The sequence below is a fragment of the Microcaecilia unicolor genome, chromosome 5 (assembly GCF_901765095.1).
Source record: "Microcaecilia unicolor chromosome 5, aMicUni1.1, whole genome shotgun sequence".
NCBI lineage: Eukaryota > Metazoa > Chordata > Amphibia > Gymnophiona > Siphonopidae > Microcaecilia > Microcaecilia unicolor.
Window position 1 is genome coordinate 307,292,034 of NC_044035.1, and position 25,067 is coordinate 307,317,100.

General features: G+C 45.2%; 1 protein-coding gene across 4 annotated transcripts in view; it reads right to left on the minus strand.

Moving 5' to 3' along the window:
* Positions 1-25,067, minus strand: part of ADCY7 (adenylate cyclase 7) — a 257,435-nt gene that overhangs the window by 210,820 nt on the left and 21,548 nt on the right. For 2 of the 4 annotated variants that reach the window (XM_030204353.1, XM_030204351.1), the window contains exon 2: positions 24,630-24,728. The exons of the other annotated variants lie outside the window; for them this stretch is intronic. The gene's annotated coding sequence lies outside the window, so the exon portion shown is untranslated. The remainder of the gene's footprint in view (positions 1-24,629; positions 24,729-25,067) is intronic. 4 annotated transcript variants of the gene reach the window in all.

A 25,067-nucleotide genomic window follows, 5' to 3' on the forward strand; every position in this document is an offset into this window, starting at 1 on the left:
AACAGGGAAAAATCTATTCACCTCAGACCACTTATCCAAAACAAAGTTTGGGGACAAAAAGGACACCATTTCCAACAAAATTAATTTAGCCATGGCAGGACAGACTTCCCTAGGAGAATGTTCCTGCCTCTGGGAAGAGTACTGGGTGCTCCCTGCAGCACCATCCAGACAGTGCCATACCAGCACAGCTGCATGGCCCTCTTCCAGCCACTGAAGATGCAGAATCAGCTGCCCTAGGTCCAACACCCTAGGTAGGTCCAACTACAATGGGCTTACCAGCTGCCTGAGCAAGGCTAGGCAAGACTGCTATGCCTCAGCCTTCCGTTCTGTCATTCCCCCTCCCCTCCGGTTGCTTTTTTTTTTTTTTTTTAATTAACTGTATTCCATGTCAGGGAAGAAAATGCAACAGCGCCCAGTGCTTTCTTTTTTAGAGCTCAGCGGGAGCAGGGAAACTCACCCCTGCTGCATGGCACCAAGGGTTAGAATACAGCCCAGTGTATTGCCCCCAGCGCTACTTTGCTTCTCTGCAATAGCCAAGTTAGCTAAAGGTCACAGCGTCAGGGTAAGATGATTTCCCCTGAAGAAAAGCACACTTCCACCCATTGACACCACTGCCACTAAAATCAATCAGTGTTGATTTCTCCAGCGAGACCTCCACACAAGTGACAGGCAATAAGAGGCTTCTACAGGCTTTACACCAGCATACAGAGCAAAGGCCCATAAGGTCAAGGCTCCAGGCTGCCAGAGGAGGAACTAACAGCCCTCCTCTACTTCTACAGTAGTCTGGCTATGACTCAATTCCTGAGGGTGTCCTTCAGCCGAGAGCTACAGCCCCAAGACAGACTAAAAACAAGAGAGAAACTGCTGCACCAGTCCACCTGCACCATCTGCTAGAGACAGAGAAATACTGGAATGTTCCTAGCTGCACCACCTGTTATACTGATGTAATTGGAATCTTCAAGTCTCTGCCTTCATCTGCTGATAGGGAGATGTAACCCATTGGGATTGTCTAGCAGGATAAGGAAAAATAGAAGAAAAGGGAAAATTAGGTTCTTACCTTGGTAATTTTCTTTCCTTTAGTCATAGCAGATGAATCCATTACGAATGGGTTGTGTCCATCAACCAGCAGGGGGAGATAGAGAGCACTGAAAAACCATAGTGCCTCATGGCCAGCTAGCTCCATCTGCCTCTTCAGTATTTGAAGCTTCCAAAGCAGTGTGACACTGCCACATATAATAACATGAATTTTCCTCACAGCGGATGAAGCTTCCAAAGCAGTGTGACACTGCCACATATAATAACATGAATTTTCCTCACAGCGGATGAAGCTTCCAAAGCAGTGTTACACCGCAAAGTAGTATAACATGAACTTTCCTCACAGCGGATGAACGCTTCAGAACAGGAGCAATAACACAAAGGAGGAACGAACTCAACTTCCTATAACAGAACAGAAATCCTGAAGACTGTTTTCCAACTTCTCCCAATGAGGGAACATACCTACAGGAAAAACTGAACATAAAACAACATCAATCACACAATGAATCACTGAGGGAGGGCTCATGGAGTCATCTGCTATGACTAAAGGAAAGAAAATTACCAAGGTAAGAACCTAATTTTCCCTTCCTTGTCATCAAGTAGATGAATCCATTACAAATGGGGTGTATCAAAGCAATCCCTAGATAGGGTGGGAACAAGCCACACCACGCGCCAGCACTTGTGCTCCAAAATGCGCGTCTCTCCTGGCAGCCATATCCAGCCTGTAATATCGGGCAAAAGAGAGCTTAGAAGCCCATGTCGTTGCACTGCATATCTCTTGCTCCAGTTTCAGCCCAAGAAGAGGAAATCGCTCTTGTGGAATGTGCCTTCAAGGCTTCAGGCAGAGGCCAGCCAGACAGCAGATAGGCTGAAAGAAATAGCTTCCTGGAGCCAACGGGCTATAGTGGCTTTAGACGCTGGAGACCCTCTGCGCAGACCTGACAACAGGACAAAAAGATGCTCAGAGGTCCTAAAAGCATTTGACATGCACAGATACTGCAACAGAGCCCTTCGCACATCTAGGAGGTGCAATTGCCCAAAGGCTTCCGGAAACTCCTCTCTGGAAAAGGAAGGCAGGAAAATAGGCTGGTTTAGGTGAAACGCTGAAACCACCTTCGGCAGGAAGGAAGGCACCGTACATACCATAACTCCGGACTCTGAGAATTGCAGAAAAGGGTCTCGACAGGACAGCACCTGGAGCTCAGACACCCGTCTCGCCGAAGTAATGGCCACCAAAAAGACCGTCTTTAGGGTCACATCCTTCTCTGAAGCTCGCCTTAGCGGCTCGAAGGGCGAACACTGAAGGGCCTTTAAAACTAACCCCAGTTTCCAGGCCGGACACAGAGCCCGCACAGGAGGACAGAGCCGAAGCACCCCTCTAAGAAACCGTGCCACATCCGGATAAGCAGCCAGGGAGAGGCCAGCGACCTTCCCTCGAAAACATGCTAAGGCTGCCACTTGAACATGCAAGGAATTATAGGCAAGGCCTTTTTGTAAACCATCCTGCAAAAAGTCAAGTATCGGCGAGACAGAAGCCCGCAAAGGTGTAATCGCTTTAGCAGCACACCAAGCCTCAAATTGGAGCCAAATCCTGGCATAAGCCACGGAAGTGGAACGCTTGCGGGCCTGTAGGAGAGTGGAAATGACTTTACTGGAATAACCCTTGTCTCTCAATTGCGCCCTCTCAATAGCCATGCCGTAAGACCAAAGCAGCAGGCGTCCTCCATGGTCATCGGTCCCTGTCACAACAGATTCGGTACCAGAGGCAAAGGAAGGGGAGCCTCTACCAGCATCCACCGGAGGTCCGCATACCACGGCCTCCTGGGCCAATCCGGGACAATGAGAACCACCTCTCCTTGATGTAGCCGAATCCGCAGGAGTACTCGCCCTATCAAGGGCCACGGAGGAAACACATCCAGGAGGGCCCTGAGGCCAGGGTTGAGCCAAGGCATCCAACCCTGCCGAGCGAGGATCTCTCCATCCCCTATGGGCGTCCCCCACTTGGCACAGATCTGAAGAAACACTTCGTCTGCCAGTTCCCACTCCGCAGGGTCGATTTGATGCCTGCTTAGATAATCGGCCTGCACGTTGCTCTGACCTGCAATGTGAGCTGCTGACAGAACAGGCAGCTCCTTGTGACTCTGGGCAAGTCACTTAACCCTCCATTGCCCCATGTAAGCCGCATTGAGCCTGCAATGAGTGGGAAAGCGCGGGGTACAAATGTAACAAAAAAAAAACTGCAGATGTAGCTCTGCCCAGTGGCAAATCTGTGCGGCCAGTGCTCTGCACTGAGTGCCGCCTTGTCGATTTAAGTAGGTCACTGCTGTCGTGTTGTCCGACAGAACTCTGACAGCCAATCCTTCCAGGGTCGAGTGAAAAGGCAGAAGAGCCTGGAAAATCGCTTTCAACTCCAAGTGATTGATGGACCACTCTGATTCCTCGGGTGTCCAGATACCCTGAGCATGCCTTCCCCAGCAATGTGCACCCCAGCCCTTCAGGCTGGCTTCTGTTATCACCAGGCACCAATCGGGGAGTGCTAGCAGCATTCCTTGCCGCAGCATGCTGTCTGAGAGCCACCACTCCATACTGAGCCGGGCCGCAGGGAGCCACGTGAGTCTGCACTGATAATCCTGAGAAATTGGAGACCTTCGTTGAAGCAGGGAGCACTGCAGAGGTCTCAGGTGCGCTCTCGCCCAAGGCACCACTTCCAAGGTGGCCGTCATCAACCCTAACAGCTGGACAATGTCCCAAGCGCAGGGGCGAGGTATCCTCTGGAGCAGACGGACCTGGTTCTGAAGCTTGCACCGCCTTTGCTCGGGAAGAAAAACAAACCCCAAAGCTGTGTCGAACCGGACCCCCAAATATTCTAGAGATTGAGAGGGGGTCAGGTGACTTTTGACTATATTGACAACCCAGCCCAGAGATTGAAGTACTGAGACCACTCTGGCTGTTACCTGATGACTCTCCTCTGTCGAGTCCGCTCTGATGAGCCAGTCATCTAGGTACGGGTGAACTCGAATACCCTCTCGCCTGAGAAAGGCAGCTACTACCAGCATTACCTTGGAAAAGGTTCGGGGAGCTCTGGCAAGGCCAAAAGGCAAGGCCTGAAACTGGAAATATTTTCCCATCACCGCAAACCGCAGAAAGCTTTGGTGCAGGGGCCAAATAGGAATGTGCAAGTAAGCGTCTTTCAGGTCCAGAGACGTGAGAAACTCTCCTGGCTGTACCGCCGCAATGACGGAGCACAGGGTTTCCATGTGAAAATGCCGCACGAGACTTGTTGACTTCTTTTAAGTCGAGGATGGGCCGAAAAGACCCACCCTTTCGCGGCACCACAAAGTAAATGGAGTAACGGCTGGAGCCGAGTTCGGCGGGAGGCACCGGGGACACCGCCCCTAGCCTTGCAAGGTCTCCTCTACCACCGCCCATTTGCCGGCAGAACCGCATCGGGACTCCACAAACACGTCTCTCACCGGGGCATTGAATTTGATTCTGTAGCCATGTCTGATCAGGTCCAAAACCCACTGATCTGATGAAATCTTGACCCACTCCTCGTGAAAGAGGGAAAGCCATCCTCCTACTGCAGGAATCGAAGAGAGGGCCAGCGCATCATTGAGAGCGTCGCCCTTGAACTCCAGGCCTTGAGCCGGTCGCTATGGAACACTTGTCCGAACGAAAGGAGTTCCTCTGCTGAAAGCGGGCACAAGAAGTGAACCCAGCAGAACGCCCTTGGCGGTACCTTCTAGCTTCACGGAAGCGAGGTCTGTAAGAGGAGGGAACCGCCTGACCCTTGGAGAGAGGCCTCGGCCTATCCTCGGGTAAGCACTGGGGTTTAGCATCCCCCAGGCCTTTAACAATTTTATTTATTTATTGCACTTGTATTCCACATTTTCCCACCTTTTTGCAGGCTCAATGTGGCTTACAAAGAACTGTTATGGCATTGCCATACCAGGGTAAAGAATACAATTGGTGTTACAAAGAAGTCAAAGAAAACAAGAGGATCTGGTCAAGCAGTTATTGAAAGATACATTCTGGATACATGTGGAGAGGTTTTGTGTTAAACTCCTCACCAAATAGGAGAAGGCCTTGGAAGGGCAACTTCACCAACCTTTGCTTAGAGGCCATGTCAGCCACCCAATGCCATAGCCATAGAAGGCGGCGAGCCACCACCCCCACAGCCATCTGTTTAGCCGAAGCTCTGACCAGATCATAAAGGGTGTCAGCCAAGAAAGACAAGGCCGACTCCATCCGCGGTGCCACCTCAGAAAGGGACTCACCTCCATCCCCGGGCTGTTCCACTGCCTGTTGCAACCAAGCGAGGCAGGCTCTGGCAGCACAGCAGCTGCATGCAGACGCCCGTAAGGATAGGCCTGAAATGTCAAAGGATTGTTTCATAGCTGATTCCAGGCGTCGGTCCTGCATGTCCTTCAGGGTGACTCCTCCTTCAACTGGGAGGGTAGTTCTCTTTGTCACAGCCGTGACCAGGGCATCCACTTTAGGCACTGCTAGGCGCGCCAAATGCTCCTCACTTAGAGGGTATAATTGCCCCATTGCCCTGGCAACTTTCAAAGGCTCCTCGGGCCGAAATAAGCTCTTGGATGGAGTCATGCAAAGGAAAGGCTCGAGCAGGCTTCTTAGTACTTGCCATCCTCGGATTACCAGAGGAGGCTTCGCCACTCCCAGGATCTTCAATAGAGAGGACCTGCAAGGCATCAGAAATAAGCGCTGGCAGCTCATCGTGGTGGAAAATCCTCACCGCGGAAGGATCATCTGGATCCGGTGGCAATCCTGCACCTTTCTCTGGCTCTTCAGACCACGAGGGCCTGCCAGACCCCTCAGAATCCTAACATCCCGACCACGGGGGGGGGGGGGGGGTGCACCACTCTCTGAAGGGGAATTAACCCTTCTGCGCTTGTCTTGCGGTCAGCTGTCAGGGGAAAACGCGCCTGATGGCAATCCGAGGCCGGGCTCCACTGGAGGGGGAACAGTTAGCAGGGCCGAATGAGACCCCTGCGGGAGAGCTCTTTTTAACATGAATGCTTTATGCAGCAACAACACAAGCTCAGGGGGAGAAGGGCTCACCCTGGCCTCCCGGTTCCAGTCCGGGGATAGAAGCTCCCCTGTTAGCCTCCACCCGAGGCTTCCCTCCAGTTTCAAACCCCTCCGCTTCTGCAGGGGTTGCACCATGCGGCGCGTCCAAAATGGCGCCCGCTGCCAGCTCCACTGAGCAGGAAGAAACATTGCTCGCCATGCTCGTACCGGCCCCGACATCTGAAGAGTATGATTTACAGAGCCCTGCTGCTGATCTGCGCTTGCCACAATGGGAACAGCGCTTAACAACCTCCGCAGCCATCGCCGAAAAACGGCAGAAATTCAAAATGGCGGATTCATGTCAAAAAAGGCCCGATCACGGGCCCTCCCCGGAGGAGCTACAAAACACTCTTACCTCACCAGACCGAGTCCCAGAGCTCCGGTCACGCTGCACAATCAGAAGAAAACCTCTTTTCTGGAATCGCAGCACCAAAGCGCGACGTGACTTTTTTTTTTTTTTTTAACGCTGTGAGGAAAGTTAGAGGCAACAGCAATAGAGGCACATTTCCAACTCCGGAGGATCAGTAGAGTGGGAAAGGCAGGGAAAGGACAAACCAATGTGCCTGCATCCACAAAGGAGAGTGTGGGAAAAGAAAGGGACAGGGCAAACCTATGTGTCTACATCCACATCGGGGGCCGGGTAAGGCAGGGACAGGGCGAACCTATGTGCCTTTAAAGTGGGCACCACCAGCCACAACATCCATGTTACAACTGGCCAAAGCACAGGAGCCACCCCAGGCAGATTTCTGAAGGAGCTGAATAAGCTGCGTCCACCCTGCTGGGGAGATAGAGAATACTGAAGAGGCAGATGGAGCTAGTTGGCCATGAGGCACTATGGTTTTTCAGTGCCCTCTATCTCCCCCTGCTGGTTGATGGACACAACCCATTCGTAATGGATTCATCTGCTTGATGATAAGGAACTTTCCTTGTGTACGTCCCTATTATAGAGGCAAAAAAGGACAAGATGTGCTGTAAAAGATTCAACACACGAAGACTGATTGGAACACCAATCAAGATTGGAGAGTCTGTGTCAATACTATTTTCCTGAAAGGAAATCTCCCCACCCCGAAATCAAAAACCAGCATGACTGAATAGAGTGAGTTGGAACTCAAGTCTGGTATTAAGTGGCGTCCCCTTTCCTAATTGTGTACTCGGAATGGTGTTACACAAGGCACCCTACAGTCTAAATCAATAGATTTCTTATATAAATCAGATGTCTAAGGCAAAGAAAATAACCGGTTTACATACAGAGGCTATATACATCCTTGCTAAATAATACCACATAAATCAAGGACAGCTAAATCAGTCAGGATATTCATAGAGAGCATCTGTGAAATATTTGAGGATTAAAGGAAACTTGCATAGCAGTCTGACCAAGGGACCTGGGTTCAAATCTTGACTCGGGTTTTCTGCCCCCTAAGCCAGTCCATTTTGGAAAAAAGGGAAATCAGTTTCTGCACAGTAATGATAACTAGCAGCCGAATTTAAGGACCAAGCCAAGATTGTGGAAGGAGCCCTAGTGCATGGCCCCCAACCAAGGCTTGATGCTACAAGACCACACTAACAAAATGGATGTAAGAAGGGAGAAAATGTTGCTGCAAATGAAGACTCGTGGGACCAGATCCAAGCCCTAGTTCTAAAAGAAAGAGGAGAAAGAAACTTCAAAAAATGCACATGAAATCCAAGATGTGTAAATAAAACCCTACCTGCAGCCCTGGGGAACATGAACTATCTTCACCTAAACCCAGAGGAACACCAGATGAATGTGTGTTTTTACATAAAGGTTTAATATTAAATTTTTGCTATTCCTCAACCATAATGTGTTCTCAAACTCTAACCCCTTCTATTTATAGTCTTACATATCATAATTGCATGTAATTACTGCCTAATGCAATCCCCATTGTTCTACTACAGCTAATCTAGAGACCTTTTGTTTCATTGTGTGTGTGTGTGTGTGTTTTTTTTTTTTAAATAAAATGTATGACCAAGGTCGAAACTTTTCCCCGCACCACATATTTAAGCAAAGCACTCACCCTGCAGCTATAATGGCTTAATCGGAAACCCAACCCTGTCCTATTTAAAAAAAAAAAAGTCTGTGCTGAGTGGAAAACAAAAAGAATTATTTCCTTTTATTCTAGGTGGCACCTATTATCCTCAGGTGGAACCTAATGAATAAGCAGCTTTGAGGACTCTCCCACAAAAAAAAAAAAAAAAAAAAAAAAGAGTAGCTCACAAATCCCAAAGAAAAATCAAGGGTCTGGGTTTTTGTTGCTTTTTTTTTTTTTTGTCAGAAGATATTTTCTGTTCTTAACATTCAATAATTTTTACCTTCTAATTTTAAACAAAATTGTTACACAGATTGTTCTTGCCAGTTTCCTTTGGTGGTGAACTTACTGAATAGCATGCACATTTGCACGTACAAGTTATAGAATAAGGGCAGTTGTGTGCATTAAGTTAACACCAATTATCAGCTCATTATTAATGAGCAATAGGCTCTAAATGGCATCAACTGGCAATTATGCACATGTCACAAAACACCTAGCCATCCGCCTGGGGCTACCCTATTGCCACTTAGAGGGTCTACCTCCAGCACAGCTCAGGTCCACCTGCACCTGCCACATGTGCTCTACACTAGCACCTCCTCCCACTGACTGGATCCCAACTGTCTCTAGGTGAGTCTCCCGCTCTCAAATTATCCCCGGTGATTCCTAGGTTACTGGGGACTCATTCCCAGTGGTCTCACAGCTCCTAGAAAGAAAGCACCCACAAACCCATCAAACAAACCTCTAGGATTATTAGTCAGTCCAGACAAGTAGAGGCAATAAACTAAAAATGTTTATTGTCCTGAAAAATTAGAACAATGAACAGAAAAGGTGCAATTCAGCAAACAGTAACAGATAACTAAATATGGATCAATTATAAAACTATTTAAACATTTAGTCACTACCTGAATGGTGCCTAGGGAGATCAGGAACATATAGCTGCTCACAGGTTATCAAATATAACTGTTCACAGGGCCTCAGCAAAGAAATCTCTCTCTCTTTCCTCCCTGGCTAAGACTGAAACAAAAGCCAGTACATCCTAGATGAAGTTGAGCTCCTGGGCCAATCAGAGCCCAGAACAAGTTTTGAAAGTAGCTGGCCATATCACTGCAGGTTATTTCTTATCTGAGAGGAGGAGGGGGAGGGAGGAATGCACCACTTGCAAAAAAAAAAAAAAAATTCAGCACCCCCAATCATTTTGAAAGGTTGGCTCCTATGACCCCAGGGATAAGGAATCTTTTTCTTCATATTTTATAGACTGTGGGGCTCATTTTCAAAACAAAAAAGTCATCCAAGTTGCGATTTTTGACACCCTGATTTTTAAATGTTTTGCTCTACAGTTCATCCAGATTTCAAGGGGCTGTGTTTTGGGTGGGACCTGTGCGACCCCAAAAGATAGACCTTTTCTGCAATAATGAATAAAATGAAAACAACTAGGGACAAAATTAAGACTTTTTGGCTAGACCTGTTAATCATGACTAAGTGACCTAAATGACCAAATGGAAGAAGACATAACCCCCCCTTACTCCTCCAGTGCTCACTCACCCCCTCCCAGGCCCCTAAGATGTGACAGTGATGGTACATACCAGGCTCTATGACAACTTCACATATGATGGTCATTCCTATTAGAGCAGCAAGCAGGTCCCAGGAGTATCCTAGTGGGCAGTGCAGTGAGCTATACAGAATGGGATCTAGGCCCATATCCCACTGTAACTAGTACATTTGTGGTGGAATATGCGAGCCTTCCAAAATACACTAAATACATGCTGTACCTACATATATGTGACACCTCCATGCTCGAGAGCTATTGTAGTGGTGTACAGTGAGGTACAGTGCTATTTTCTGCTCCTGGAGGGCTCACCATACAATAAGGGGGTTGCGGTGAGATGTGTACCTGGGCCTTATGTCAAGTTCTCTGCTGTGCCTCCTAGGCTGCCCCACTACTCTGCTGGGATGTCCATGTGGCCAATCTACTAAGAATAATGGCCCCCCACACATCCCAATGACTGGTTTTGGGGAGTTTTTCTCTTAGATGTTTTATTTTCCAAAATGGTCCCAAAACAAAAACGCACTGAGCACAAGTGACCTAATTCTATATATGGTGCTCAAAATTGCACCCAGAAATTTGGGCGCTTGCCCAATTTCCATGCACAATTTAATTGAACAAGCAGCGCTAATTGGTGTAAACTAACATTTACATGCCATTTAAATTTGCTACAGATCCAAAAAGATGGTGTAGCCATAGGAAGGGGATGGGTGGACTGCAGGCGTTCCTGGAATTTGCATGCAGTTTTATAGAATAGGGGAGATCGGCGCATAATATAAACGTGAGAATTTACACCAGGTTTTACTTGGTGTAAATCCCCACACCTAAAATTGGGCATGGATCCCAGCGCCAAACGCTATTCTATAAAGGCGACCGAGAGCAATTTTATAGAATAGTGCTTAGAGAAAACTTAAATTAGCGTCAATTGTTTGGCACCATATATAGAATTTTGACCAAAACATCTAGGAAAAAAGGCAATTTTTGAACCAAAACGATAAAGACATTTTTCAGGTTCCAAAATGGCTATGTTCACTCAATTTTTGGATGTTTCTAGAAAGTTGTCCAAAATCGGATTGTTTTATCAAAAATATCCCTCCACACCTCCAGGAACTTAACCAAACGTTTTTCAAACTTAGGGTCCAGTTTACTAAGTTGCGCCGTAGGCGTGCTGAATTGTTAGCACTCACTAATGATAGAAACACCTATAGGAATATAATGGGTGTCTCTATTGTTAGCGTGTGCTAAAAAGTTAGCATGCCTACAGTACAGCTTAGTAAACAGGGCCCTTAGATAGCTAACTGCTCTTATTATATCCTCTGTCAACAAGTTCCAAAGTTTAAACAATGTATTGAGTGAAAACGTTTCTTTGGTTTTAAAATTATTACGTAACTTTATGGCCCATCTCCTTGACTTTGAACTTCTTGAAAGCGTAAACAAATCTATTTGCATTTAACCATTCTATTCCACGCAATATTGTATAGACCTCTAACCTCGCTAGCCTGTCCCCTTAATCATTTTGGTCACACTTCTTTGCACCTTTCCTAATTCTGCTATAGTTTTTTTTTTTTTTTTTGAGATATGGCAACCAGAACTACACATAATACTCAAGGTGAAGTCACACCATTGAGTGATAGAGCCATTTAATGTTTTATATAGTGCCAACTCTCCCAAAGGATCCAAAGCAGTTTGCAAACAGAATAAGTCTTCACATATGAGGGAATTACATTTTATAAGCTATAAATTACTTCAAACAAGTACAGTTATTTTAAAACTCAAAGATGTTTTTAAGGCCTTTCTAAAAGCAAAATGTAATGGTGTGGATCCAATATCTCAAAGGAGATCATTCCAAATCTTGGCTGCCTGAAAAGAAAAATTCTCATGAACCATGTTTTTAGATGTGGGATAGCCCATTTGTAAAGTGCATTATGATGATCTTTATTTTTTATTTCCTTCCTAATAATTCCAAACATTCCATTTGCTTTTTTCGCTGCCATCACACATTGAGCAGAAGACTGCGGACAATACGTTTAATAACACCTAGATCTTTTTCTTGGGTGGTTGACTCCTAATGTGGAACCTAGCATTAAACTAGCTATAATTTGGAACATTCTTCCCCACGTGCTAGGCTAAACTATGAATGAATCACATCAAAACCACAACTCCAAGGAGTGGAGGAGTGGCCTAGTGGTTAGGGTGGTGGACTTTGGTCCTGGGGAAATGAGGAAGTGAGTTCGATTCCCAGCACAGCACAGGCAGCTCCTTGTGACTCTGGGCAAGTCACTTAACCCTCCATTGCCCGCCGCATTGAGCCTGCCATGAGTGGGAAAGCGCGGGGTACAAATGTAACAAAAATAAATACCAATCACTTTTGTTTTTTTGTACACCTATCGAAGAAGCACTGCATGAGTGTTTGGGTTGGTTCTCTGGCAGCCTCCGATGCACTATAAGCACCTTTTTGATAGGAACCCATTGCAAGTCACCAATCACATGGCTGGCTACAGATGCTCTTGGTAAGGGGAAAAAAAAAAAAGAGTTTAATTCTGTCATTACAAAAGGTGGAGCTCTCTCATGGGTGAATGGCTGATTGCTCATGTGCAAGTCTGGAATAATCCCTGTGATTCACTATGTAAGTGTTTTGCAATCTGTACGATTATTGCCCTTCCTGTACTCCTGCATTATTGGAAGATTTCATCTGCTGCTTGAATGGTGCCAAAACAGGCTGTGAATTTTGGCAGGATTCCAGTTAATAGAATGTGATGTCATTCAGTGTTCAGTAAGCTCCCTTTTAATTTCTTTGCACTTAGTACATAAGAAAGTAAACTTAAGTGCATGAATTACACACCTTTAGATTCTATATGGTTGTATGCCTCGGTTTATTTACTCTCTACATGCCTAATTAAAATACCTTCAATTATAAAAAAAAAAAAGTTTCTCATCTGGTATTTGGACTAAATCTCCAAGAATTGCCTCTCAGTATACTTTCTCTTAGAGATGTGCATGTGAAAACATTTTTGGTTCATATTTGGATACTGAACAATTTCTTTTATTTATCTCCATTAAAGCCTATGGGGCAAGCAATTTCATACTTAACAGTAGGGGTTTTCCATCCATTTTCAGTGTAAGTTGCTTCAAAGTGGAGAGAAGGCATAACCTAGTGGTTACAGCAGTGGAGTGAGAAGAAAGTTGTTAAAACGTCATGGAGAACTGAATAACTGCACAAGGATATTGAGACCAGGAGACAAGGCTTCTAACTGGCTGATGAAACTTCCCAAGGCAAGGAAGGAAGAGGCTATGTTCACACTGGGCTCCTACAATTCAGGCTAAAAAATATACTATTGATTTACTGCTCAAATTTTTACATACTTCTACTCAGTCTATGCTGGGGTACCAGTCCAGGGTTTATTTTGGATCTTCTTTCCTTCACCTAGTTAATTTCATTGTTTTGTTTGAATAAAAGCAATTTTTTGTCTCCCTCCCTGCACTTTACAAACAATCAACCTTTCTCTTTGCTTGTGATCTGAGTTGGATCTACAACAACAACAACAAAGCCTCCAGTGATCTGCATCAATTGATCGTCAAAATGACTTCAGGATCAGAAACTGCAAAATGATGAGACCAACTCACAGAATTGCAGTTATGAAGTTCATATCTTTAACTTATATTATCTCTACATTTCTGATATCCTGCTGAATCTCCCTCTACATTAAAACTTCCAAATATTTTTCACATGAGTGAAAAACAATCATTAATCTATGTCTCTAACTAACAGAAGTGCCTATCATATTCTGGTCTTAAAAAATATTTTACCTTGTTTCGAGATTTCCATGGAACTTTATAAGTCTAAGTGCTTTGAAAATGAGCCCTTTGGTGTTCTGCAAAGGGGTCAACATCTTTGAACACAAGGCTGAGATAAAATCTCTATCATGGACAGAGAATTTGATTATAAAATGATCAATTAAGGACTACATAAAACAGATGGGCCTAATCAAAATTTAAAAGGAAAATTGAGACATAAGAAACCAGACTGCTGATAACTTACTGGAGGCCTTGTCCTATCCCTATGTAGATGAAAAGATGATGACAGTGTCAGAACAGGTCGATATCTGGAATGCATGCTTAGCAATGGCATTAGGAAAAATCAGCTCCTCTAAAGAAGGTCCTATGCTCTATGCACAAATGTTTACCATGGTTTTCCCCAGAACTATGGGTCCTTAAGCATTAAGGTCATCAACTTGAAAGAAAATAGCGAAAATCTCACCTAGATGAAGACACGCTCAACTGTAAAAGCCGAAAAAACATTATTTCTCTCAACACATAGAACAAGCTGCAAATTCAACCAAGCCACTATTTAAAATAGTAAACAGCCTAATGCAAACCCTACAACAGAACCAGCCTGCCCAGACACAACTAAACAGCAATGATTTTGCCATACAGTGGGGGAAATAAGTATTTGATCCCTTGCTGATTTTGTAAGTTTGCCCACTGACAAAGACATGAGCAGCCCATAATTGAAGGGTAGGTTATTGGTAACAGTGAGAGATAGCACATCACAAATTAAATCCGGAAAATCACATTGTGGAAAGTATATGAATTTATTTGCATTCTGCAGAGGGAAATAAGTATTTGATCCCCCACCAACCAGTAAGAGAGCTGGCCCCTACAGACCAGGTAGATGCTCCAAATCAACTCGTTACCTGCATGACAGACAGCTGTCGGCAATGGTCACCTGTATGAAAGACACCTGTTCACAGACTCAGTGAATCAGTCAGACTCTAACCTCTACAAAATGGCCAAGAGCAAGGAGCTGTCTAAGGATGTCAGGGACAAGATCATACACCTGCACAAGGCTGGAATGGGCTACAAAACCATCAGTAAGACGCTGGGCGAGAAGGAGACAACTGTTGGTGCCATAGTAAGAAAATGGAAGGAGTACAAAATGACTGTCAATCGACAAAGATCTGGGGCTCCACGCAAAATCTCACCTCGTGGGGTATCCTTGATCATGAGGAAGGTTAGAAATCAGCCTACAACTACAAGGGGGGAACTTGTCAATGATCTCAAGGCAGCTGGGACCACTGTCACCACGAAAACCATTGGTAACACATTACGACATAACGGATTGCAATCCTGCAGTGCCCGCAAGGTCCCCCTGCTCCGGAAGGCACATGTGACGGCCCGTCTGAAGTTTGCCAGTGAACACCTGGATGATGCCGAGAGTGATTGGGAGAAGGTGCTGTGGTCAGATGAGACAAAAATTGAGCTCTTTGGCATGAACTCAACTCGCCGTGTTTGGAGGAAGAGAAATGCTGCCTATGACCCAAAGAACACCGTCCCCACTGTCAAGCATGGAGGTGGAAATGTTATGTTTTGGGGGTGTTTCTCTGCTAAGGGCACAGGACTACTTCACCGCATCAATGGGAGAATGGATGGGGCCATGTACCGTACAATTCTGAGTGACAACCTCCTTCCCTCCGCCAGGGCCTTAAAATTGGGTCGTGGCTGGGTCTTCCAGCACGACAATGACCCAAAACATACAGCCAAGGCAACAAAGGAGTGGCTCAGGAAGAAGCACATTAGGGTCATGGAGTGGCCTAGCCAGTCACCAGACCTTAATCCCATTGAAAACTTATGGAGGGAGCTGAAGCTGCGAGTTGCCAAGCGACAGCCCAGAACTCTTAATGATTTAGAGATGATCTGCAAAGAGGAGTGGACCAAAATTCCTCCTGACGTGTGCAAACCTCATCATCAACTACAGAAGACGTCTGACCGCTGTGCTTGCCAACAAGGGTTTTGCCACCAAGTATTAGGTCTTGTTTGCCAGAGGGATCAAATACTTATTTCCCTCTGCAGAATGCAAATAAATTCATATACTTTCCACAATGTGATTTTCCAGATTTAATTTGTGATGTGCTATCTCTCACTGTTACCAATAACCTACCCTTCAATTATGGGCTGCTCATGTCTTTGTCAGTGGGCAAACTTACAAAATCAGCAAGGGATCAAATACTTATTTCCCCCACTGTATACTTTGCCAACAAAATTAAAGGTCTCCATCAGGACCTACAGACAGTCCCATCAAAGCTCCCACCAGCTAATGAAGAGAACACTCTCTCTCCCCCCACCATACACAGCCATCTAGGACTCATTCATGCAGGTCAGAGAGGAAGCTCTTGAAAATATCCTGAAAGGCCTATGGCCTACAACCTGTCCAGCAAAGATAGTTCAACAAGCGAGCATAGGCCTCATTGAGGGGGCCACTGAAATTGTTAACACTTCTCTTGTGAAAGGACAGCTGCCAACAACACTAAGAAGAGTTGTGGTGCACCCCCTACTGAAAAAAAATCTCACTTGACTAGGACAGACTTGAAAACTACTAACCAGTCTCTAACATTCCTTTCCTGGCAAAACTTATAGAACAGACAGTCTGCATTCAATTCAACAATTGGCTAATTGAAAATAATTGACTAGACCCATGTCAATCTGGTTTCAGACCTGGGTACGGAACAGAGACAATTCTTGTGTCCCTTCTTGATGACCTGCACAAACCATGACAAGGGATCTGCCTCGATACTAGTGTTGGATTTCTCAGCAGGCTTTGCACAGGGGATCATAATATCATGCTCATAAGACTGGCAGACACACGTATCAGTGGTACAGTATTTACACGGTTCAAATCCTATTTGTCAGACAGTTAACAATCAATTCTGTTCGACAACAGCATATCATTCATTACCTTGGGCACTGAACTGTGAGGTGCCATAGGGATCCATTCTCTCTCCTATTTTATTTAATATCTACCTCAAGCCTCTGGCCGAGCTGCTTTGGTTGATGGACACAAAATTCTACATGCAGAAGATGTGCAATTATTCATGCCCATAGAACCAGATCTACCCATAGCTTTGAGTAAACTGACTGCCTGCCTAACCAAAACTCAGGAATGGGCAAACAACAACGAACTCTGCATGAACCCAAGCAAAACAGTGATTCTTTGGGTACCTAACACAAGTGGACAAATAACAGACTTCAAAATACCTTTTGGGAAGTTTGAACTCCCTCTAAAATCACAAGTCAGGAATCTTGGGATATTGCTAGACTCATCACTCACTCACTCTGATCCCACAAATTCAAACAACCTTTAAAAATTGTCTCTATCACCTAGGGCAGCTATGAAATCTCTCTCCATAGACTGAAAAAAAGATGAGTCTGATCACAGTGATCCCATGCCATAACATCACAACTAGACTACTGTAATGCCCTCTACACCGGTCAAACCAAAAAGTTTGCATCAGCTCCAACCAATTCAGAATGCTGCAGCACACCTGATAGAAGGCTAAAAGTGGCATGACATTACATGACACGCTTCCTGCAAAAACTACACTGGCTACCAGTACATTACAGGGCTAAATTTAAAACTCTGATTTTCAAGGCTCTCAGACAAAATGGGCCAGAGTACTTAAAGAATAAGTTAGTCCTTTACACACCTCTGAGACCTCTCAAAGATCATCACTATCTGTCCCCTTATCAAAAGAAATTGTTTGATGAGACATCCACCAGTAAGACTTCTCAGGAGTAGCCCTCATTCTCTAGAACTTATTCCCAGGACTTCTTCTACTTCAGGAAGCAAGTGAAAGACTGGCTCTTCTCCCAAGCCTTGAATATATAGGGTGACTGACTATACACTCATTCTGCACCTGGACTAGCTTGCTACACATTGTAACTTAGATCAGTTCCTTATACCTTATTTAACTGTAAAAAGAATTTGCCTTGAGTTTAGCCACCCATCTATTTATCCCAACTGACTAGAGAGTTGCACATGGACAAAAATCTTATCCATCCCCACAAGAATTTAACCTGTCCCCACCCAGTCCCGCAAGAATTTAATGGTACATTAAAAAAAAAAAAAAAAAATTCCGGTCAGCTCTCTCTGGGTTTAAGTCACAGCACTGCAGGAAAGGAACAGAAGTTGGAACACAGAACACACTGGTGCGCACATGTAAGACTTCTCGCTGATTTACTGGCACTGTACGCTGAGAGGTCGCCACATGCACTTGCCAGTAGGTCAGGTGACATCCGATGCTCGTGCCTGTGTCAGAGCTGAGGTCTGCGCCATCAGCCCAGGAGCAGAGAGGATTAATAGTAACGTAGTAAGTGACGGCAAATAAAGACCTGAACAGTCTGCTCAACAGTCATACTCATTATCAATTCATGATTAAATCAACGGTGAATGTGATATTATATACTTGATTATGGTCTTTCTTTGGTTTTTCTGAGACATCTTTCTTTGGTTTTTCTGAGACATAGACCATAGAAGTCCGCCCGGCCTTATCCCTATGTTCCAACTGCTGGAGTTGCCATAGAAGCCCACTCCAGCCTATTTGTCTTCATTGGCGGGACACAGACCGTAAAAGTCTGACTAGCACTGTCCTCATGTTTCACCCACTGAAGTTGCTGCCTAAGCCCTTTCCAGCCCATCCTAAACCAGATTGCTATATATGAGACAACAGACCATACAAGTCTGTTGGTTATTGGCTCCAGTTCATCACTGCTGGAGTCACCATCTAAGCATCACTCAACACATCCACACATATGCAGCCATTTAAGTTTAGGTTTTTAACTTCCATTTTCTAATTAGAGATCCTCTGTGTTCATCCCACACCTTTTGAATTCTGCCGCCATCTGTGTCTCTACCACCTCCTTAATGGAAGACTTCCACAAAGGTGCTGTTGAAGCGAGGAGGAGGAGGAGACAGCAATCAAAGAACTTGGTACTCGGTAGGTGAGAGGCTGGCACAGGTGCAGCTTACACTTCCATGGGAACCCCGCAGGAACTGCTTCCGTCCCCACATCAACCCCGCAGGAACTGCTTCCATCCCCGCGGCAACCCCACAGGAACCCCATTCAGGTCTCTACAACTGACACTGTACCATGTATCTTGTCCCCATCTACAGTGGGGGAAATAAGTATTTGATCCCTTGCTGATTTTGTAAGTTTGCCCACTGACAAAGACATGAGCAGCCCATAATTGAAGGGTAGGTTATTGGTAACAGTGAGAGATAGCACATCACAAATTAAATCCGGAAAATCACATTGTGGAAAGTATATGAATTTATTTGCATTCTGCAGAGGGAAATAAGTATTTGATCCCCCACCAACCAGTAAGAGAGCTGGCCCCTACAGACCAGGTAGATGCTCCAAATCAACTCGTTACCTGCATGACAGACAGCTGTCGGCAATGGTCACCTGTATGAAAGACACCTGTTCACAGACTCAGTGAATCAGTCAGACTCTAACCTCTACAAAATGGCCAAGAGCAAGGAGCTGTCTAAGGATGTCAGGGACAAGATCATACACCTGCACAAGGCTGGAATGGGCTACAAAACCATCAGTAAGACGCTGGGCGAGAAGGAGACAACTGTTGGTGCCATAGTAAGAAAATGGAAGGAGTACAAAATGACTGTCAATCGACAAAGATCTGGGGCTCCACGCAAAATCTCACCTCGTGGGGTATCCTTGATCATGAGGAAGGTTAGAAATCAGCCTACAACTACAAGGGGGGAACTTGTCAATGATCTCAAGGCAGCTGGGACCACTGTCACCACGAAAACCATTGGTAACACATTACGACATAACGGATTGCAATCCTGCAGTGCCCGCAAGGTCCCCCTGCTCCGGAAGGCACATGTGACGGCCCGTCTGAAGTTTGCCAGTGAACACCTGGATGATGCCGAGAGTGATTGGGAGAAGGTGCTGTGGTCAGATGAGACAAAAATTGAGCTCTTTGGCATGAACTCAACTCGCCGTGTTTGGAGGAAGAGAAATGCTGCCTATGACCCAAAGAACACCGTCCCCACTGTCAAGCATGGAGGTGGAAATGTTATGTTTTGGGGGTGTTTCTCTGCTAAGGGCACAGGACTACTTCACCGCATCAATGGGAGAATGGATGGGGCCATGTACCGTACAATTCTGAGTGACAACCTCCTTCCCTCCGCCAGGGCCTTAAAAATGGGTCGTGGCTGGGTCTTCCAGCACGACAATGACCCAAAACATACAGCCAAGGCAACAAAGGAGTGGCTCAGGAAGAAGCACATTAGGGTCATGGAGTGGCCTAGCCAGTCACCAGACCTTAATCCCATTGAAAACTTATGGAGGGAGCTGAAGCTGCGAGTTGCCAAGCGACAGCCCAGAACTCTTAATGATTTAGAGATGATCTGCAAAGAGGAGTGGACCAAAATTCCTCCTGACGTGTGCAAACCTCATCATCAACTACAGAAGACGTCTGACCGCTGTGCTTGCCAACAAGGGTTTTGCCACCAAGTATTAGGTCTTGTTTGCCAGAGGGATCAAATACTTATTTCCCTCTGCAGAATGCAAATAAATTCATATACTTTCCACAATGTGATTTTCCAGATTTAATTTGTGATGTGCTATCTCTCACTGTTACCAATAACCTACCCTTCAATTATGGGCTGCTCATGTCTTTGTCAGTGGGCAAACTTACAAAATCAGCAAGGGATCAAATACTTATTTCCCCCACTGTATATATCTGCACTTGGCTCCTCAGCTATATGGTAAGCTGTATTGTAGAAAAGCATTAGTATTATAGCTATGTTATTTGAATGTTCTAATGTGTGCTTAATAGATGTTTCATTAGTATTATACAGACATCGTATTCTAATTTGTTATTTGAATTTCAGTGCAGTTAAATGAGTACATCATTTTATCCCGTTTTTCATGGTAGTGTTTACCTCATTTACTGTATTTATGTTTATTCTTGGTCATTTTACTATTGTTATGCTGTTATCAAAATTGTAAGTTTTATGTTAAACTGTACCTTCTGTACACTGCCTTGGACAAATATCTTCATAAAGGCGGTTAATAAATCCCAATAATATAAAATAAAGGAAACCAGGTTTTAAATCATATTAATGCTATGCAGCCTTAAGTACAAACTTTAGGATTTAAATACATTTATATTCAGCTAGTCACCGAAAGTTCTAAGTAGTATTTTATCATTTCTTGTGCGTTTTATACTCTCAGAACTGTTCATTGAATCACAGATCTCATTTATACATAACCATGATATCTTTCCTACAAAAGCTTGAGCAAAAAAAAAAAGTCTTCTCCCTCTTTCTAAATCCACTTCTACTGGAAAGAGGTGAGCTAAGTCCAATTGTTTTATTTTTAATTTAGTTTATTTTTTTACATGCTGGCAGGATTCTGTAATAGAGGTAATGGCATTTGATGACTGGTGCACTTTGAAGAGACTAGGAATAGAGCCTAGAAGAGGGACTTGCTTTCTCTAAGACTGAAAACATTATCAGACGTGGTCTCTTTAAAAACAAAAAACTGTTAAGTCATCTGTTTACAGCAGCATTTGGAATAATGAGTAACGAAGTGACACAATCTTCAGTTTCAAAATAAGTGCTGAGTAGATCTTATTGTTACAGTAACATGCATAGCTAAAATTGAAGGGGTCAATAATCAGCCATCGGCAGTCAGCGTTTTGCTCACCGCTGATGGTGTTATTCCCAGATATTCAAATCCAGGACCTGTGCAGGCTTTGAATTTGAATATCCGGTATTTTTAAACCAGCTAACATATAGCCATTTAAGTTGATATTCAGCACTTAAGCAGCCATGGGTTACCATATAAAGATGGGAATATGTCTGTCCTATTTATATTCACTAACCCTGGTCACTTAAGCGCTGAATATCAGCATGTGACACCCCAAGTGGGGGGCAAGGATGGGCCTGTGGAATAACACAGCCAGAGATGTAAGTGAAAAAAACAAGTACCATATTTTTCGGACTATAAGACGCACCTAGGTTTTAGAGGAGGGAAATAGGAAAAAAAAAATTCAGACTATAAGACGCCACCTTTTTCCTCCTCTAAATCCTAGGTGCTCCGGTGCGTCTTGTTCGAATCTCTCCCGTTTCCAGGGTCCGCCCGTCTCCCTCCCTCCGCGTTCTGAGATCCCCCGTCCGCCCTCCCTCCAAGATCCCCTGCCTGCCCGCCCGCCCTCCGAGTTCCCCCGCCTGCCCTCGGAGTTCCGAGATCCCCCTCCCTCCCTTCTTCTGAGTTCTAAAAGTAATTGTACCTAGTCGGGGCAGCAGCAGAAGCGAAAACAATGCAGACTCGGCACGTCACGCTTCCCTTCTGTCTCTCTCAGCTCTGGTCCTGCCCTCATTTCCTGTTTGAGGGCGGGACCAGAGCTGAGAGAGACAGAAGGGAAGCGTGACGTGCAGAGTCTGCAAGGTTTTTGCTTCTTCTGCTGCTGCCCCGACTAGGTAAAATTACTTTTAGAATTCAGAAGAAGGGAGGGAGGGCGAGCAGGGGATCCCGGAACTCGAATTTCTCTACCTTCGGACTATAAGACGCACCCCCCATTTTCCTCCCAAATTTGGGGGGGAAAAAGTGCGTCATAGTCTGAAAAATACAGTATTTTATTTAGTTTAATCCTGAGGCCAGTTACATCACAGGACCAGGAACAAAAGACAGAACACCTCTGTAGTTCAATAAGCAGTCTTAAGCAGGCCTCAGGCTAGTAAGGTCCGAACACAGTCTGTGGCTGGTAAGGCAGCCCCACCCAAACACAGCCCGAGAGTCTTTCTTAGTTCTTCTCAGAGTACTAGGGTCTGGCTCCAGCCAGACCTCAGAGCAAGGCTTGTCAATCTCAAACAAGAAGCAAAAGCGACTTACCTCAGCCAGGGCACAGTTCTTAGTTATAGGTGGTCACATACAAGTATATTGGGGCTTCAACAACAACAACCATTTCTAAAGTGCTACTAGGGTTACGCAGCGCTGTACAATTCAGTTCCTTCTTCTCTCTGCCCCCCCCCCCCCCCTTAACCTCAGTCAGGCCCTGTCTTATATACTTCCTGATTTAGGCTCCACCCCTCCTCCAGCTCACTTCCTCCTGGGCAGGACTACTGCTCTTAAGGTGACTCAGGCTGTCTAAGGGACTGTTCTTAAGGGTGAGGGACAGAGTTCTATAAACCCCCTCACATAACACTTAAGCAGCCAAGCGCTGACTCCACTCATAGAATGCCCCTAAGATAGTCAGCTTTGAGTTCAGCGATAACTGCGATGTTCAGCGGCACTTAGCCAGTTAAGTGACATTGAATATTAGTGACTAGTCCCAACCAAGCAATTTAACCAGTCAGTGGTCAGCCAAATTGTTTTGAATATCAGGCAGGAAAGTGTTTAACTGACAATGTAAGGTTTTCATTGTGATGGGAAGTGAGCTTGAGTTAGACGCCTCTAACGTCTGTATGTTATACTGATAATCTTGTAGTAGTTTTATGTTTTACTATACATACCACTTACCACTACATATCTGCCAAACTCTCATTTAACACATTTTTACAGAAAGGAGTATGAAACATCAGAGGTGAACCTCCTAATAGGAGTTCCATACTCCTTTCCATAAAAATGTGTTAAATGAGAGTTTGGTAGATACATAGAGGTGAGCGATATGGATCAAGAGATCTACTGGAGTATTTTGTATAGTGATATATATCATTGGGATACTTAGAGGGCATAATCGAAAGCGAACGCCCATCTCCATGGGCGTCTATCTCCAAGAACGGGTACGTGAAGGGGCAGGGCAAACCATATTTTGGAAAAAAATGGGTGTCCATCTTTTTTCCCGATACTACAGTTTGTGCCATCCAAATGCATCGGATTTGTGCGGATTTGAGCTGGGCGGTTTCGTTTTTCAGCGATAATGGAAACCGAAGGCGCCCAGCTCAAAAATGACCAAACCCAAGGCATTGGGTCGTGGAAGGGGCCAGGATTCGTAGTGCACTGGTCCCCCTCACATGCCAGGACACCAACCGGGCACACTAGGGGGCACTTGTAACAATTAAAAAACTAAAGTTAACTACCTCTGAAGTCCATAGCTCCCTTCCCTTGGGTGCTGAGCCCCCCAAATCCCACTGCCCACAACTCTACACCATTACCATAGCATTTATGGCTGAAGGAGAGCACCTAGATGTGAGTACAGTGGGTTTGGGGGGGGGGAGGTTGGAGGGCTCCCATTTACCACCACAAGTGTAACAGGTAGAGGGGGGGATGGGCCTGGGTCCACCTGGCTGAAGTCCACTGCACCCACTAATAACTGCTCCAGGGACCTGCATACTGCTGTGATGGAGCTGGGTATGACATTTGAGGCTGGCATACAGGCTTGGAAAAAAAAAAGGTTTTAAAGTTGTTGTTTTTTTTGGTGGGAGGGGGTTAGTGACCACTGGGGGAGTCAGGGGTGGTCATCCCCAATTCCCTCCAGTGGCCATCTGGTCATTTAGGGCACTTTTTTGGGACTTGTTAAAAAAAAAAAGGGTCCAAAAAAAGTGACCCAAATTTGCGCTAAAAACACCTTTCTTTTTTCGATTATCAGCTGAGAACGCCCATCTCTCCTCTGCCGATAAACACGCCCCAGTCCCGCCTTCACCATGCCTCTGACACGCCCCCGTCAACTTTGGCCATTTCCGCAACAGATTGCAGTTGAAGACGCCCAAAATCGGCTTTCGATTATACCGATTTGGGCGCCCACGGGAAAAAGACACCCATCTCCCAATTTGGGTTGAAATCTGGGCGCCCATCACTTTCAACAATAAGGCAGTTAGTATTACACATGACATGTGAGCCACCTAGATTTTAGTAGAATATAAATGAAATAAATGACATCAAGTGTGGTAAAAAGATCCACGACACCAAAAGAGGAACGAAGGGCATTAACAGCAGCACAAAGATTCTAAGAGGCACAAAACAGTGGAACAAAGACCCTGAGGTACAAAGCAGTATAACTGGCAGTATTATTTTCTATTAAGCTTCTCTTTATGAAGTCAGTTTGCTCTTCACCACAGAGCCTGACTTATGCCTAACCTATCTGTACCTAAGCCCTGGGTGTGCTCTTACCTTTCACCATATCTAAATCTGGTCATTTTCTCTCCTTTTCCTCTGAAGCCTACACCTTCCCAACACAAACTTCTCTCCCTCTGAAATCCAAGCGAAAATCTGAAAGAAAATGGGGATGATCTCAAATTCATGACAACTGCAACCACTGGATTTGAGAGTGAGGTTAGGATAATTTATTTGCCTGCTTTTCAAAAACGTTTTATAAGAATATAAGACATAAGTGTTGCTATACTGGGACAGACATAAGGTCCATCAAGCCCAGTATCCTGTTTCCAACAGTGGCCAATCCAGGTCACAAGTACCTGGCAAGTTCCCAAAACAGTACATTTTATGCTGCGTATCCTAGAAATAAGCAGTGGATTTCCCCCAAGTTCATCTTAAAAACAGCTTATGGACTTTTCTTTTAGGAAGCTAGCCAAACCTTTTTTTAAACCCTGC